This window comes from Berghia stephanieae, chromosome 1 (genome assembly GCF_034508935.2).
Source record: "Berghia stephanieae isolate SIO BIC M18660-M18661 chromosome 1, UCSD_Bste_1.3, whole genome shotgun sequence".
Classification (NCBI taxonomy): Eukaryota; Metazoa; Mollusca; class Gastropoda; order Nudibranchia; family Aeolidiidae; genus Berghia; species Berghia stephanieae.
In genome coordinates, this window is record NC_088360.1 from 99,860,051 (window position 1) to 99,874,074 (window position 14,024).

At 34.9% G+C, this 14,024-nt stretch overlaps 5 non-coding genes across 5 annotated transcripts; 2 read left to right on the top strand and 3 right to left on the bottom strand.

Annotated features, from left to right (window-relative positions):
* Window positions 1–4,496: 4,496 nt before the first annotated feature.
* On the bottom strand, window positions 4,497–4,569 carry Trnak-uuu (transfer RNA lysine (anticodon UUU)). The gene has a single exon. It is a non-coding gene; the product is annotated as a tRNA-Lys (tRNA).
* Window positions 4,570–4,692: 123 nt separating this feature from the next.
* Window positions 4,693–4,767, top strand: Trnak-cuu (transfer RNA lysine (anticodon CUU)). Its single transcript has one exon. It is a non-coding gene; the product is annotated as a tRNA-Lys (tRNA).
* A 4,013-nt stretch (window positions 4,768–8,780) lies between these two features.
* Window positions 8,781–8,853, bottom strand: Trnak-uuu (transfer RNA lysine (anticodon UUU)). The gene has a single exon. It is a non-coding gene; the product is annotated as a tRNA-Lys (tRNA).
* A 1,259-nt stretch (window positions 8,854–10,112) lies between these two features.
* On the top strand, window positions 10,113–10,185 carry Trnak-cuu (transfer RNA lysine (anticodon CUU)). The gene has a single exon. It is a non-coding gene; the product is annotated as a tRNA-Lys (tRNA).
* A 926-nt stretch (window positions 10,186–11,111) lies between these two features.
* Window positions 11,112–11,184, bottom strand: Trnak-uuu (transfer RNA lysine (anticodon UUU)). The gene has a single exon. It is a non-coding gene; the product is annotated as a tRNA-Lys (tRNA).
* Window positions 11,185–14,024: the final 2,840 nt, after the last annotated feature.

The window sequence follows — 14,024 nt, forward strand, 5'->3', positions numbered from 1 at the left end:
CCTCTGGATACGCTTTTATGCTCGTCGGAGAAATATTTCATAAGGGCGTCCGCCATTGTTCCGATAGTTTTGAGCCAGTTCCTAAGTTACTATGCGTCATTACGAGGGAAGTGACGTTACGACTGTTGAAGCGTATTGCCGAAAAATAAACCTTTTGAATTGAATATTGAATTGATACAAGTTCGTGAGAACTTATCATTAAAATGGCTGTCTAAAAACAATAACAAAGAGCTGAGTGACGTCTACTTTGTTCCTTCTTGACATATAATTGACGCCAGGTTGACTTCAGTGAACTCCTATGCGCATGCTATTTAATTTTAGTATCAACATGACACACAAAATGACATGGCTTATGATTGTGGTGAACGCTGGGAGACAAAGCCTTTTCAATGCGTGGATTATTTATCATAATAAAAGTAAATGCAGTGAGGACCGGGAAAAGAATAAAAATTAACAAAATTGAATATTATATGAAATACAAAGCCGTGATTATTCCATCAAGACTTTTTTTATATAATGAAAAATAGATGAGAGGAATCGACGTGTGTTTTTATTTATTATTATTATTTATTATTATTAATTATTATTAATTATTATTATTATTATTATTATTATTATTATTATTATTATTATTATTATTATTATTATTATTATTATTATTATTATTATTATTATTATTATTATTATTATTATTATTATTATTATTTTATTATTATTATTATTATTATTATTATTATTATTATTATTATTATTATTATTATTATTATTATTATTATTTTTATTATATATTATTTATTATTATTATTATTATTATTATTATTATTATTATTATTATTATTATTATTATTATTATTATTCTTATTATTATTATTATTATTATTATTATTATTATTATTATTATTATTATTATTATTATTATTATATTATAGCTAGAACGAAGTTGACGCAACTCAGATCTTTGTTATTGTTTGTTTTTGTTTTTTTTGTTATTTTTTGTTTTGTTTTGTTTTTAGGGTTTTTTTTTGTTTTTTTTTTTTGTTTTGCATTTGTTTGTTTTGTTTTGTTGTTTTTCTTTTTTCTTTTCTTGGTTATTAATGGTATCAGTTTATTTTTTGGTTCCATTTACCATTTTTTTCCACTTTCATGTATATGTTGTCATCAAATTGTGTGATTTATTAGCGAAAGCCTAAGATTGAATAAACTTTGAAATAAACTTTTTTTTTTTTTTTTGGTTTTGTGCCGTCCATGTTTATGAATAATTCTGTAAACTTAGCAATGACTATGAAAAATGTTTTTTTTTTCTCTTTTTTAGGAAAATTTTTGTCTAAAATCAAAGCCCTATCGCCACTGAGTAAAAATGTTTTTGAATTTTGAAAATCCATTCATAAATAAACAAGTTATGCAGTTTCAAAGGTGTCATTTATTTGGATGACCCGCAAAGTGGAAAAAAAAACGCGAAAATATGGGACGCTTTTTCGGCATTTTTATTCGCCTTTGGTTGTATCTTGCGTAATAAATGGATTAAAAGATTGAAACTTGAAGAGCAAATTAGGATGGTGTTTTGTAAATACGGGAAAAGTACTCGTCATATTCATATGAAATTTTACAACCAAAAAGAAGAAATGTTCATGTATTACCTTGTCAGCGACAAAACCTCCACGCCCGGTAGTTTTAGAAATATTTTACTCCAAAGAGTAAAAATCTATTTTTAACGGTCTTCTGGTAATCGCACGAGTTTTGTCGCTTAACATAATCTAAAATGACCTTTTTTCTAACTGTGTGCCAACTTTCAGTCATATTTATCGATAAACAGCGTCGTAATTAATTTGTTAAAATAGCATATACGAAACGGCTTCGTCCCATATTTTGACGCGAATTCCGGCACTTCGTGAGCGAAAAAGAGGCCCAAAGATTTGTGCGGGATAGTCATTGCTAGTAAACTGTATTAACCAGACTATAAAAGTTCAAGGTTACACAAAGTTTCGTGCCTGGCTCCCTTATACTTCCGGATGACAATGCTGTGAGTTTCTTAGCCAAGCGCATACTATCTAAACAAATTAATGCGGGTATAGATGATGTGCGCTTGGCTAAGAAACTCACAACATTGCCATCCGGAAATATAAAAGACTAACACACAAAACTATGTGTAACCTTGAACATTTATAGTCTGGTTATTACAGTTAAATGATAATTACTCATAAACATGGATGGCAAAAAAAAAAACCCAAAATAAAACCAAAGACCTGAGTGACGTCGACTTCGTTCTATCTATTATAATAGTGGCCTAATGGTATGACACTCGTTCGCTTTCGGACCGGAGTGTTGAGGGTTCAAGTAAGAGACTGGAAACATTAATCATTTATCGCAATAAATTTGTTTTGATTGTTTATTGTGTTTTTTTTTCTTTTCTTTTTTTTAATTTAAAAAGGGGAAGGGGCAGGGTTGTTTTTTACTCTCTTTTATTTTTCTTCCGTTTTTTCTTTCTTATCTTTTTTTTATCCTTGCTAACGTGTAATTGTTTTGAGATTTTTACTGGAAAACCGCTAAAGTTTATTTCACAACGTAATTGCCCAATAAATTTTTTACCGATCGGCAACAGAAGAAAAAGCATAAAATTGTTGGAGTGACAGAGTGAAGAGACATCAAGTCAACAGATAGACAGATCGAGGGGAGCATAAAGTCAACAATGGACAGATCGGGAAAGGCATAAAGTCAACAAAGGGACAGATTGAGGAAGCATAAAGTCAAGATTGAGACAAACCTGGGACGGTGTCAGTGGACGGTTTGATGAGACAGTCTTTTCTTATTTGGATTGTTTAGGCAGGACGAGAGCTTGCTGGCGATGAATGGTGGCGGTGTCAGAATCCACCTTGAAACCTTTTTTTAAAAAAATAAATAAATAAAATAAAAACAAAACAAAACAAAAACAAAAAAAAACACACAAAAAAAAGCAAAACGAAAAAAAAAAACCCCAACAAAAACAAACGAACCAACAACATACAGCCTACATACAAGATACTGTCATTTTGTTTTGAAAAAATATTTTTGGTCTTTTTTTTTTTTTTTTTGGTTGTTTGTTTGTTCGGGTTTTATTTTTTTTTGTTTTGTTTTGTTATTTGTTTTTGTCTCATTTTTTTTGTTGGGCTTTATATTTTGTTTGTTTGCTTGTTTTATTTTTTTTTTTTTTTTATTAGTTTTGTTTTGTTTGTTTTTTACCTTGGTTTTTTTGTTTTGTTTTGTTTTTGTTTTGTTTAATTATTTTTTGTTATTTATTTATTGTTATTATTATTATTTTATTTTATTTTATTTATTTGTTTTGTTATTTTTGTCTGGGTTTTGTTATTTTTCTTTCAGCGAGAGAGGTGGCCAAATAGCTAAGGTATCAATCATGCTTACAAACGGCGCGATGGGGGGGGGGGGGGGGCATCTTGTTTTCATTTCCTTGAATAGTACATATATTTATTAGCATTACCCCCTTCCGCGGGGCATTTTGTCTGATGTCAACAGGAATAACCCATGTAGTCCAAAGTGGGCGAATCAGGGCTAAATAAACAATTCTTCAAAGGAGAAAGTTCAAGGAAGACATGAATTTAGCAGGTTTTGGGCGGGAGTCAACTTTTCAATACGATTCAATAGTCTGATGTCACGCCGCCTGGCAACGGCGGCCATCTTGGTTCTAAATAAAAAAAATCAATACTTTTTATTTTTCATGCTGGCTAGAACTTTTCATATGTCTTGTGGTCAGAATGTGTAAAAGTCAAAACATGATCAAATGTATGTGTTTTTTTTTTTCCTCTGGATACCCTTTATACTCGCCGGAGAAATATTCCAAACGGGCGTCCGCCATTGTTCCGATAGTTTAGAGCCAGTGTTACTAAGTTACCATGCGTCATTAGGAAGGAAGTGACGTTACGACTATTGAATTATATTGACAAATCACTTATTGGTGAAGATGACCGTAACACAGCAACTGTTGTTGACCAGAATATATTTTTTTAAAAATTAAAAAAATTCCAGTCCCGATAGCTCACACCCAGAGGGACCGAGATCGATCCCGGGTGCAGTCGAGTTTGTTTTTTTTGTTTTTTTGTTTTTTCTGACCCCTCCCCCTCCCCCTAACCTGTCCACCCAGCAGTGAATGGGTAGCTGAGTCTGTTAGATTTGGAGGAAAGTAATTTGCGATAGACTAGCGTCCTATCCAAAGGATACCAAGCAATTGCTATTGTCCGTTTTACGCTATGGAAACCCGGATAAACTCCGGCTCCATGGGACAAATCAATGGTTCTGAAGGACTAGTAAGTCTAGTCATTATGAAAGCGTGAATACTGTAAAGAAGAATTTACATTTCACCAAATATCTAGAAACACACACACACACACACACAGACACACACACACACACACACACACACACAAAGAAAATAGAAATTGAAAGATAATATTTTACATTAGAAAATTATAATAGGATAGCGACTTCTTTAAAATGAAAAAAAAAAGCGCCCAATAAGGGACTCGAACCCTTGACCCTCAGATTAAAAGTCTGATGCTCTACCGACTGAGCTAACCGGGCTTGTAGATTGGTACAGTTTAAATGTATTTCATATAGGATTGCTAAAGATATAATATTGTGAAATAATTTAAATAGATAAGACGTATCGTGATTATATTCTTATCTATCTCAACGCATTCGTCAGCCCGGCTAGCTCAGTCGGTAGAGCATGAGACTCTTAATCTCAGGGTCGTGGGTTCGAGCCCCACGTTGGCTGTAATTTTTATTTTAATCTTTCTTATTATTTTTTTTTCTATCTACCTGTCCCGCTTTAGTTTTTGATCACCGTTAGAATGATAAGAACAGTATCTAAAATTAGAATCGTTTTAAAGAAACTATTAAATTTTCTAAAATGTAGATAGATACTCTAATGTGCTTTTGGATCATATTTTTGTGTGCATGTTTTTGTTTTTTTTCATCCTTGATCTGAGTTTTTTTTAAATATAATTATGTATATCGCCGTTGTTTTCACGGAAGTGACATTTGATAGCTTTTAACACATATATGAAATCATCTTATCATATGTGCGGCTATGTGGTCTAGTGGTATGCCACTCGCTTTCGGATCGGAAGGTCCTGGGTTCGAGCCTCGCGCTCGGCGCATAGTTGAGTAATTGGAAAAAGGCTCTTTACTCACATTCTCTCACCATACTCAGTTGTAAAATGAGTATCTGGCCGTTAACAGCGTTGTCTTTGTCCGAAAAATTGTAATATCGCCTAACAGGCGTCATGTCCCGTCCTACATGTTAAATGTTGCTGTTGACCAGGGACCCCTTGTAAAGCGGTTTGAGCACATTTAGTGGATACTGCGCTATATAAAGCTCAATTATAATTATATATATTATATAATATCTGACAAGTTGGATTTTTCGTAACACTGGCCATATTCACAATTTTTTTCCACGGTGTTCGTGTTTGCTATTGTCATGAAGATTGTTTGCGTGTATTCTGAGATGGATTAGACATCGTGATGATTTCATTTCAAGAAAAATAAATTTAGTTCGACAAATTCTATCGAAAAAGACGCCATCATTTTTAGCATGAGGGTTGTGTGTCATGTCAACCTTCCGGTTAGCGAGTATGACTCGCTCAGCGCATAGTTGAGTCCTTGGAAAAGGTCTTTACTCACATTTTCTCACCGTACTCGGGTGTCAGATGAGTACCTGTCCGTTAACAGCGTTGTCTCTGTCGGAAAAAAAATAATATTGTCCAATTGGATTCAGTAGTCTGATGTCACACTGCCCGGCAACGGCGGCCATCTTGGTTCTAAACAAAGAAAATCATTACTTTTTATTCTTCATGCTGGCTAGAACTTTTCATATGTCTTGTGATCAGAATGTGTAAAAGTCAAAACATGATAAAATTTATGGGGTTTTTTTCCTCTGGATACGCTTTTATGCTCGCCGGGGAAATATTTCATACGGGCGTCAGCCATTGTTCCGATAGTTTAGAGCCAGTGTTACTAAGTTACCATGCGTCATAAGGAAGGAAGTGACGTTACGACTGTTGAAGAGTATTGAAGCCATGTCTCGTACTACATGTTCATTATGTTGCCTTTGGTCAAGGACCCCTTGTAAAACGCTTTGAGTATGTTTAGTGGATATTGCGCTATATAAAAAGCTCAAGTTTGTTTCCAAGATGTCCCACCAATTTGTTGTAAGATTGGGTTATAATCTCTTTTCCTATCAAAGATGTGACTTTAGGGCCATTAAGCCTATAGAGACGGAGTTTATCCCGGTTTCTATAGCGTGAAACGGACAATAGCAATTGATTGCTAATATATAGATAGGACGCGACTCAATTGAAAGTACTTTCCGCCAAATCTAACAGATTCAGCTACCTATTCACTGCTGGGTGGGCAGGGGGTCAGAAAAAAAACCCCGACTGAACCCGGGATCGATCGTGGTCTTTTTGCGTGTGAAGCGAGTGCTCTACCAACTGTACTATCGGGACCCCCATAATGTAAATTTAGCAGATTTTAAAAGTCACCTCTTGATAATTTGATGGTTCCTCGGTGACCTCTTCTTGCTTTGCCTGTCAAGTTATTAAAATTGAGCATTTATATAGCGCAATATCCACTTAACGTGCTCAATGCGCTTTACAAGGGATCCCTGGTCAACAGCAACATTTAACATGTAGGATGAGACGTGACGCCTGTTAGGCGATATTACAATTTTTCGGACAAAGACAACGCTGTTAACAGCCAGGTACTCATTTTACACCTGAGTACGGTGAGAGAATGTGAGTAAAGAGTCTTTTCCAAGGACTCAACTATGCGCCGAGCGAGGCTCGAACCCAGGACATTCCGATCCGAAAGCGAGTGTCATACCACTAGACCACATAGCCGCACGACATTGACATGGATGACTTTTTAACTCACTCAACCCTGACACCGACTATATCCGTAGTTTACTAGGGTTACGTTTACCCCATGCCTATTTATTACATTTCTTTTGAGACAAATTATAGGCTAGGCATAGTATCAAAGCTAATGTTTTTAGTTTTTATTTGTCAATGATAGTTGAATAAAACTATCTATGTACATGCTTATTTTTAATACATATTTTCTCCAATTTTGAAAAGTAGAAAAACTCTCTAGGATTGAGCGAGTTAACTATTATCGGATGATACATTGAATGACATTATCAGTCGGATGGTGAAAAGGTTTGAACTGAGATATTACCAAGTTTACGAAGAAGGTCAAGTTTTATCCCAAAAAAAAGAGTTCTTGTCATAAATGATTAAATCAACCCTTTTTGTACATCTTCAAGAAATATCAAAGGTTAATTTCACTTCTTAATAATTTTTACACCTAGTCAAATTGAAAAAAAAGGATGAAAATTGATAACAATTGCTGGAAACTTTTCCCATACATCTGACCTTAAGTTCATGAAACATCATCCGATTTACTTCAAATTAATATTAAATGCTCTAGTGAGTATATTCATTCAGGAAATGCAAAACAATGCAAATCCAAAATTTTCACCTTCCGACTGATTATGCCATGCACTGACAAATATATCGAGTATGAGCCTTCGATTCTCCAATCAACATACAGTGCATACACGTTTGAAAATTACGTCAGTTATCGTATATTTTTTTAACTTTCTAGTCGAATAAACAATAGAATTATTTTATTTTTGACTCGAAAATTTAAAATAAAGGATTATAACTCTTAAACGTGGATGGGGAAAAAAATAATAATAACAAAGACTCGAGTGACGTCAACTTCATTCTACCTATATTTTGGCCCTGAAATCAACAGCTGCTGACCAAGAACCGAAGACCCTTGGCCACCGTCAGTGATTACCAGCGACATCTATATATATTATTATGAAGTCCTAGGTGATTACCTATCACCTGGAGTAAACAGCCCTCAGATTCCTGAGCATCACTTACAATTTTAACACAGATGGTTGAAAAAAAAAATGCATCGTGTCGTCAGGTTTTGCTATGCAATTCCTTTATCCGTGTGACAGAATAGTGTGAAAAATATTCACTACCTAGGCCTTGTGTGTTTGACATATAGATAGAACGAAGATGACGTCACTCAAGCCTTTGTTATTGTATTTTGCCATCCGCGTTTGTGTGATTCTCACAAAACTGGATCAACCACACTATAAAAGTTCATGGTTACACACAGTTTTGTGTGTTGGTCCGTTATACTTCCGGATGGCAATGTTATGAGCTTCTTAGCCAAGCTTATTAAGGTTATCAAAGGCGTTTTTCTACAGGAAATAAATAATCAAGGGGACGAAATGGGGTAAATGGGACCAAATATTCTGATTGTAAAGGACGAACCAATAATTACAGTTGATGAAGATGATTGTGACAGAGCAACTGTTGTGGACAAATTAATAAGAAAAAAATAAATTTAAACCAACATGAAAGCGCGATTATTGTAAAGAAGAATTAACGTTTATATATATATATATATATATAATATATATATATATATATATATATATATATATATATATTATATTATATATATATATATATATATATATATTTATATATATATATATATATATCACGCTCAAACATACATACACACACACACACACACACACACACATATATATATATATATATATATATATATATATATATATATATATATATCTATACAAAGAAATTTTTTAAAATTTGAAGAGTGCATCACTGCGCATAATTACCGAGATAAGTATGATATTATGATATGTATTTTAAAAAATAACGAAAAAAAAATTACGCCCAATAAGGGACTCGAACCCTTGACCCTCAGATTAAAAGTCTGATGCTCTACCGACTGAGCTAACCGGGCTTGTAAGTGACTACGATCCAAATGTATGTCATAGTACATCGCGTCAGATAACAGATGACGAAACAGTCCCACGTGTGTATATTAAGACAGAGGTCTGACATCCGAGCCAACTTAAGGGCCTTGTTTAACATTGTTGTAATGGACTGTAGATAGTATACACTTGGCGAAGAAGCTCACGACATTACCATCCGGAAGTATAGATAGTTCAAAGATGACGTCACTCAGGCCTTTGTTATTGTTTTAGCCATCCGCGTTTGTGAGTTGTTCTCACTAAACTGTATTAACCAGACTATAAAAGTTCATGGTTACACAGAGTTTGTGTGTTGGTCCGTTATACTTCCGGATGGCAATGTTGTGAACTCCTTGGCCAAGCGCATTCTATCTATAACGGAACAGCGCACAAAACTATGTGTAACCATGAACGTTTATAGTCTGGTTAATACAGTGTTGTGAGAAGCACTCATAAACGTGGATGGCAAAAAAAAACAATAACAAATACCTGAGTGACGTCATCTTCGTTCAATCTATAGTTTGCATAATTATTTTTAGATTTCCTTTACAACAATGAGCCCTTAAGGAATGAGTTATCAGGCCTACCATAAGTGCACGTCGGCTTAGTCGTATTTTCAATTATCGAGGTATAGAATTAAAAGCGTGAGCACAGTAAAGAAGAATGTGCATTTCAATAAATAAATCACAAACACACAAACACACACCCGCGCGCGCGCGCACACACACACACACACACACACACACACAATAATAATAAACAAGAAGAAAATAAAAGTTAAAATTACGGATAATAATTTACATGATTAGAAAAAACAAAAACAAAAAAAAAAACATGATAGTTCTGAAAATGGAATAAGAAGCTCCCAATAAGGGACTCGAACTCTTGATCTGCGGATTAAAAGCCTGATTCGAATAGTCGTTCACAATCGATAAGGCGCGATGAAATATATACAATAGATAATAATTAACCATGCATTTATTCTCGTCTTACTACGAAGTGTTAATCGTAGAGTCACGAAAATCATGTCCTCCGTGGTGATAACCAGCCCAGCTAGCTCAGTCGATAGCACGATAGAGCATGAGACTCTTAATCTCAGATACCCAGGAGCTCTACTTACTGAACTAGCCGGGCTTGCATTCTATTTCAATTTAAACGTATGTCATAGCACTCTACAACAGATTTGATAAGAGCAGATAATGAAACTTTTATTAAATTCGATAAGATTCTTATCTCACCGCCCTCACCAGCCCGGCTAGCTCAGTCGGTAGAGCATGAGACTCTTAATCTCAGGGTCGTGGGTTCGAGCCCCACGTTGGGCGGAATTTTTTTTTTTGTTTCTAGTCTTTCTTTTTCTTTTTTTTTTTTTTTTTTGTCTTTGGTTGTTGTTGTTGTTTTGTTTTGTTTTGTTCTTTTTTTTTTTTTGTTCTTTGTTTTTGTTTTGTTTTGTCACTTTTATTATTCTTTTATTCGGATAGTGTGTACCAAGTCAATTTAGAGTTACGGGTACGTAGTTATTTATTAACGATGACAGGACCGAACAGCATTGTGCAATGTAACATCTAGATCGTATCTTAAAAAGATAACTACATAAGAAAAGGAATTAAACCAAATTCCAAGACAAGAAAAGATAACTTATTTGAGCTCGAACTTAAAGCTTATATATATATATATATATATATATTATATATATAATATATATATATATATATATATAATACATACAATATATATATTTATATATATATAGCGCAATATCTACCAAACGTGCTCAAAGCACTATACAAAGCGTTCTTGACCGACAGCAACACGTAACATGTAGAACGAGACATGACGCCTGTAAGGCGATATGTCAATTATTATTTTTTTCCGACAGAGTTAACGATCAGGATTTTACACCTGAGTACGCTGAGGGAATGTGAGTAAAGAGCCTTTTCCAAGGACTCTTCTATGCGCCGAGCGAGGCTCGAACCCAGGATCATCCGATCCGAAGCGAGTGTCATACCACAATACCACATAGCCACACACCTTCTCTGGAAGGAAATCGATTGATCAGTATGTATGCAGATAAAATCAAATTGGGTTTAATGACTTGCAAGCGCGATTACAGTAAAGAAAATACATTGCAATAAATTGATCATGCACGAGAGAAGAAAAAAAATGAAAATAATATCAAAATGTTAAAATATTATAACATGATTACAACCTAAAACAATATAATAACGAAATTTGAGGGGGAAAAAATTGTCGCCCAATAAGGGACTCGAACCCTTGACCCTCAGATTAAAAGTCTGATGCTCTACCGACTGAGCTAACCGGGCTCGTAATCGTGTTCAATTTATATGTATGTCATAGCTGTTCATAATACAGTCAGACGTGATGAAATATACGCTTCAACAGTCATGACGTCACTTCCCTCGTAATGACGCATAGTAACTTAGTAACTGGCTTTAAACTATCGGAACAATGGCGGACGCCCTTAAGAAACATTCCTCCGACGAGCATAAAAGTGTATCCAGGGGAGAAAAACATTATAAATCTGATCATGTTTTGACTTGTATACATTCTGATCACACGACATCTGAAAAGTTCTAGCCAGCATGAATGATAAAAAGTACGGATTTTCTTTGTTTAGAACAACAATGGCCTCCGTTACTGGGCGACGTGAGATCAGACTATTGAATCCAATTGTAATGCATTGTGTTTATTTGTGGCCCATAGATACCCCTCCCTCTTAACCAAAGCTATAGAAGTTACTACTCCTACCCCGTTCATTCCAAAGAAATATGAAGAGGTTTTTGAAAAATAAAAAAAGAAGATTTTAGAGCAACCAAAATAGATAGTAATAAATACATTTTAAACACACAAAAAAAAAAACCCAAAAAAAAACACACAAAAAAAACAAAAACAAACAAACAAAGCCAGAGAGAAAAAAAAAGTTAATCTTGATATAAACTGATAGTGTTTGAATTTGTTCCATATGGCCTAGCGGGGGAAATAAATGAAACAATGTGAAGGGCTTTGATGAGTGTGGTAAATCTGTGAAAATGCGCTATACAAATGTTCATATCTATTAATTATTTTAATTCATTTTTCTGGAATAAAGAGAGTAATTTTAAAAATACAAATACATCCTTGATCATACGGCTGCCACTCCTCCCCGCCCCCGCCCCCTCCCCCATGCCTTCCACCGTATTTCCACCACCCCTCACTTTACACCGTATTTCCACCCAACCACCCATCCACCCGTTACCCCGGCCCCACCCGTAACGAAATCTGTTCTGTCCTCACTCACGACCGCTGGTTTAGCAATCACAGGTAATATAAGTGTCACGGTGTGCCACTGTGTGTCATGTGACCAGATCAATGACACATCGTGACACTTCGTGACACATCCTGACACATCGGCGAGTTTTAAAGCAGTGCCATTCATCTTCCCCTTTGTCTTGACGGTGTCGGCAACTGCCTTCTACTGTCTTTCCATTGTCTGGGTGAATGAATCCCCCGTTTGGACAGCATACGGGCTGGCGCTATGCAGGGGTGGGGGGGGGGGGGGGGGGGGGGGGCTGAAGCCTTGAGTGCTCATCACGCAAAAAATAAATAAACAAAATATCAAATTAAATTATATATATATATATATAGATAGTATGCGCTTGGCTAGGAAGCTCATAACATTGCCATCCGGAAGTATAACGGACCAACACACAAAACTGTGTGTATCAATGAACGTTTATAGTCAGGTTAATATAGTTTAGTGAGCATTACTCATAGACGCGGATCGCAAAAAAACAATAACAAAGACCCGAGTGACGTCATCTTCGAACTATCTATAGGGAATGAGATTAGCGGAAGAGTAGCGTCCCCTGATTGGAAGTCACGAGCGGAAAAGTTATTAGAGAGAGAACGTCATGTTGGTTGTGCAGCATGAGACACTTCACCGAAAGCGAGGACGAGAGAGACGCATGCGCAAAACCATTTTGAAGTTCTCTCTGTAAGGTGACGTCCAATCAAGGGACTCTACTCTTCCGCTAATCTCATTCCCTATAGCATTTTTATGGATTTACCATGCTCAATGCGTTTCACAAAGTTTCATTTTTTTTTCGTATCTAGCCACAGGGAAACATATTTCCATTTCCTACAGTACCAGTCGTCTGTTAGGCGTCCTTTTTGTAATAATCATCTTACAATTATATGTCACTGAGAATTTATAGGTATTCATTCACACCTGAGTCGAGTGGGGTACTGTGCAATAATAAAAAAAAAACGATAGTAATTAGTAACACAAAAAGCTTTTATGTCTGGGTGAACCAGAAGCCAAAAAAAAATAAATAAAAAATTAAGAAATCTTAAAGTTAAAAGACCAAAACTTTTGTAAAATTTTAGTTCATTTTCGTATCGGAGTGTATCCTTTAAGAGCTAATAAGCTTTTAAAACAATTAATTATGCTCTGTGTAACTTCCACGCATCGATAGCATTTTTCAAAGTTATTATACAACCAACATTCGTTGCTAATTTCACCTTTGTCTTTACCAATCGACGATTCATATTATTCTAACACATAAATAATTCCTTGACATCGACAAGAAATAAACGCCTGGTCTTTGTCTGACACTGGATCATAATATTGTATCTTTTAAGATTGCATGTTAATTTATTGCGCTATTACAATCCCTATTATTTTTTTTTTTCAATTTCCATCAATGAGCAAAGACCACGCACATTACCTCGATCGACTCCTGTGTGAATCAGTGCCTGGTCACGGGCAACGATGGATGTCATTATATATATATATATATATATATATATATATATATATATATATATATATATATATATATATATATGAGTGTTGGTGGGTGCTTGTTCGATTATGTTGGTTAGAGCTAATATAAAATTTAAATGGAGTCACTCATATATATATATATATATATATATATATATATATATATATATATATATATATATATATATATATGAGTGTTGGTGGGTGCTTGTTCGATTATGTTGGTTAGAGCTAATATAAAATTTAAATGGAGTCACTCCCTACTACGGACATAATATGCCGACTGACGACATGGAGACCACAGAAACATGTGTTTCGGCCATAAATAAGTGAGTGACTCCACTTCAAATCTTCATGTTAACAAAAATGAATCCGAAG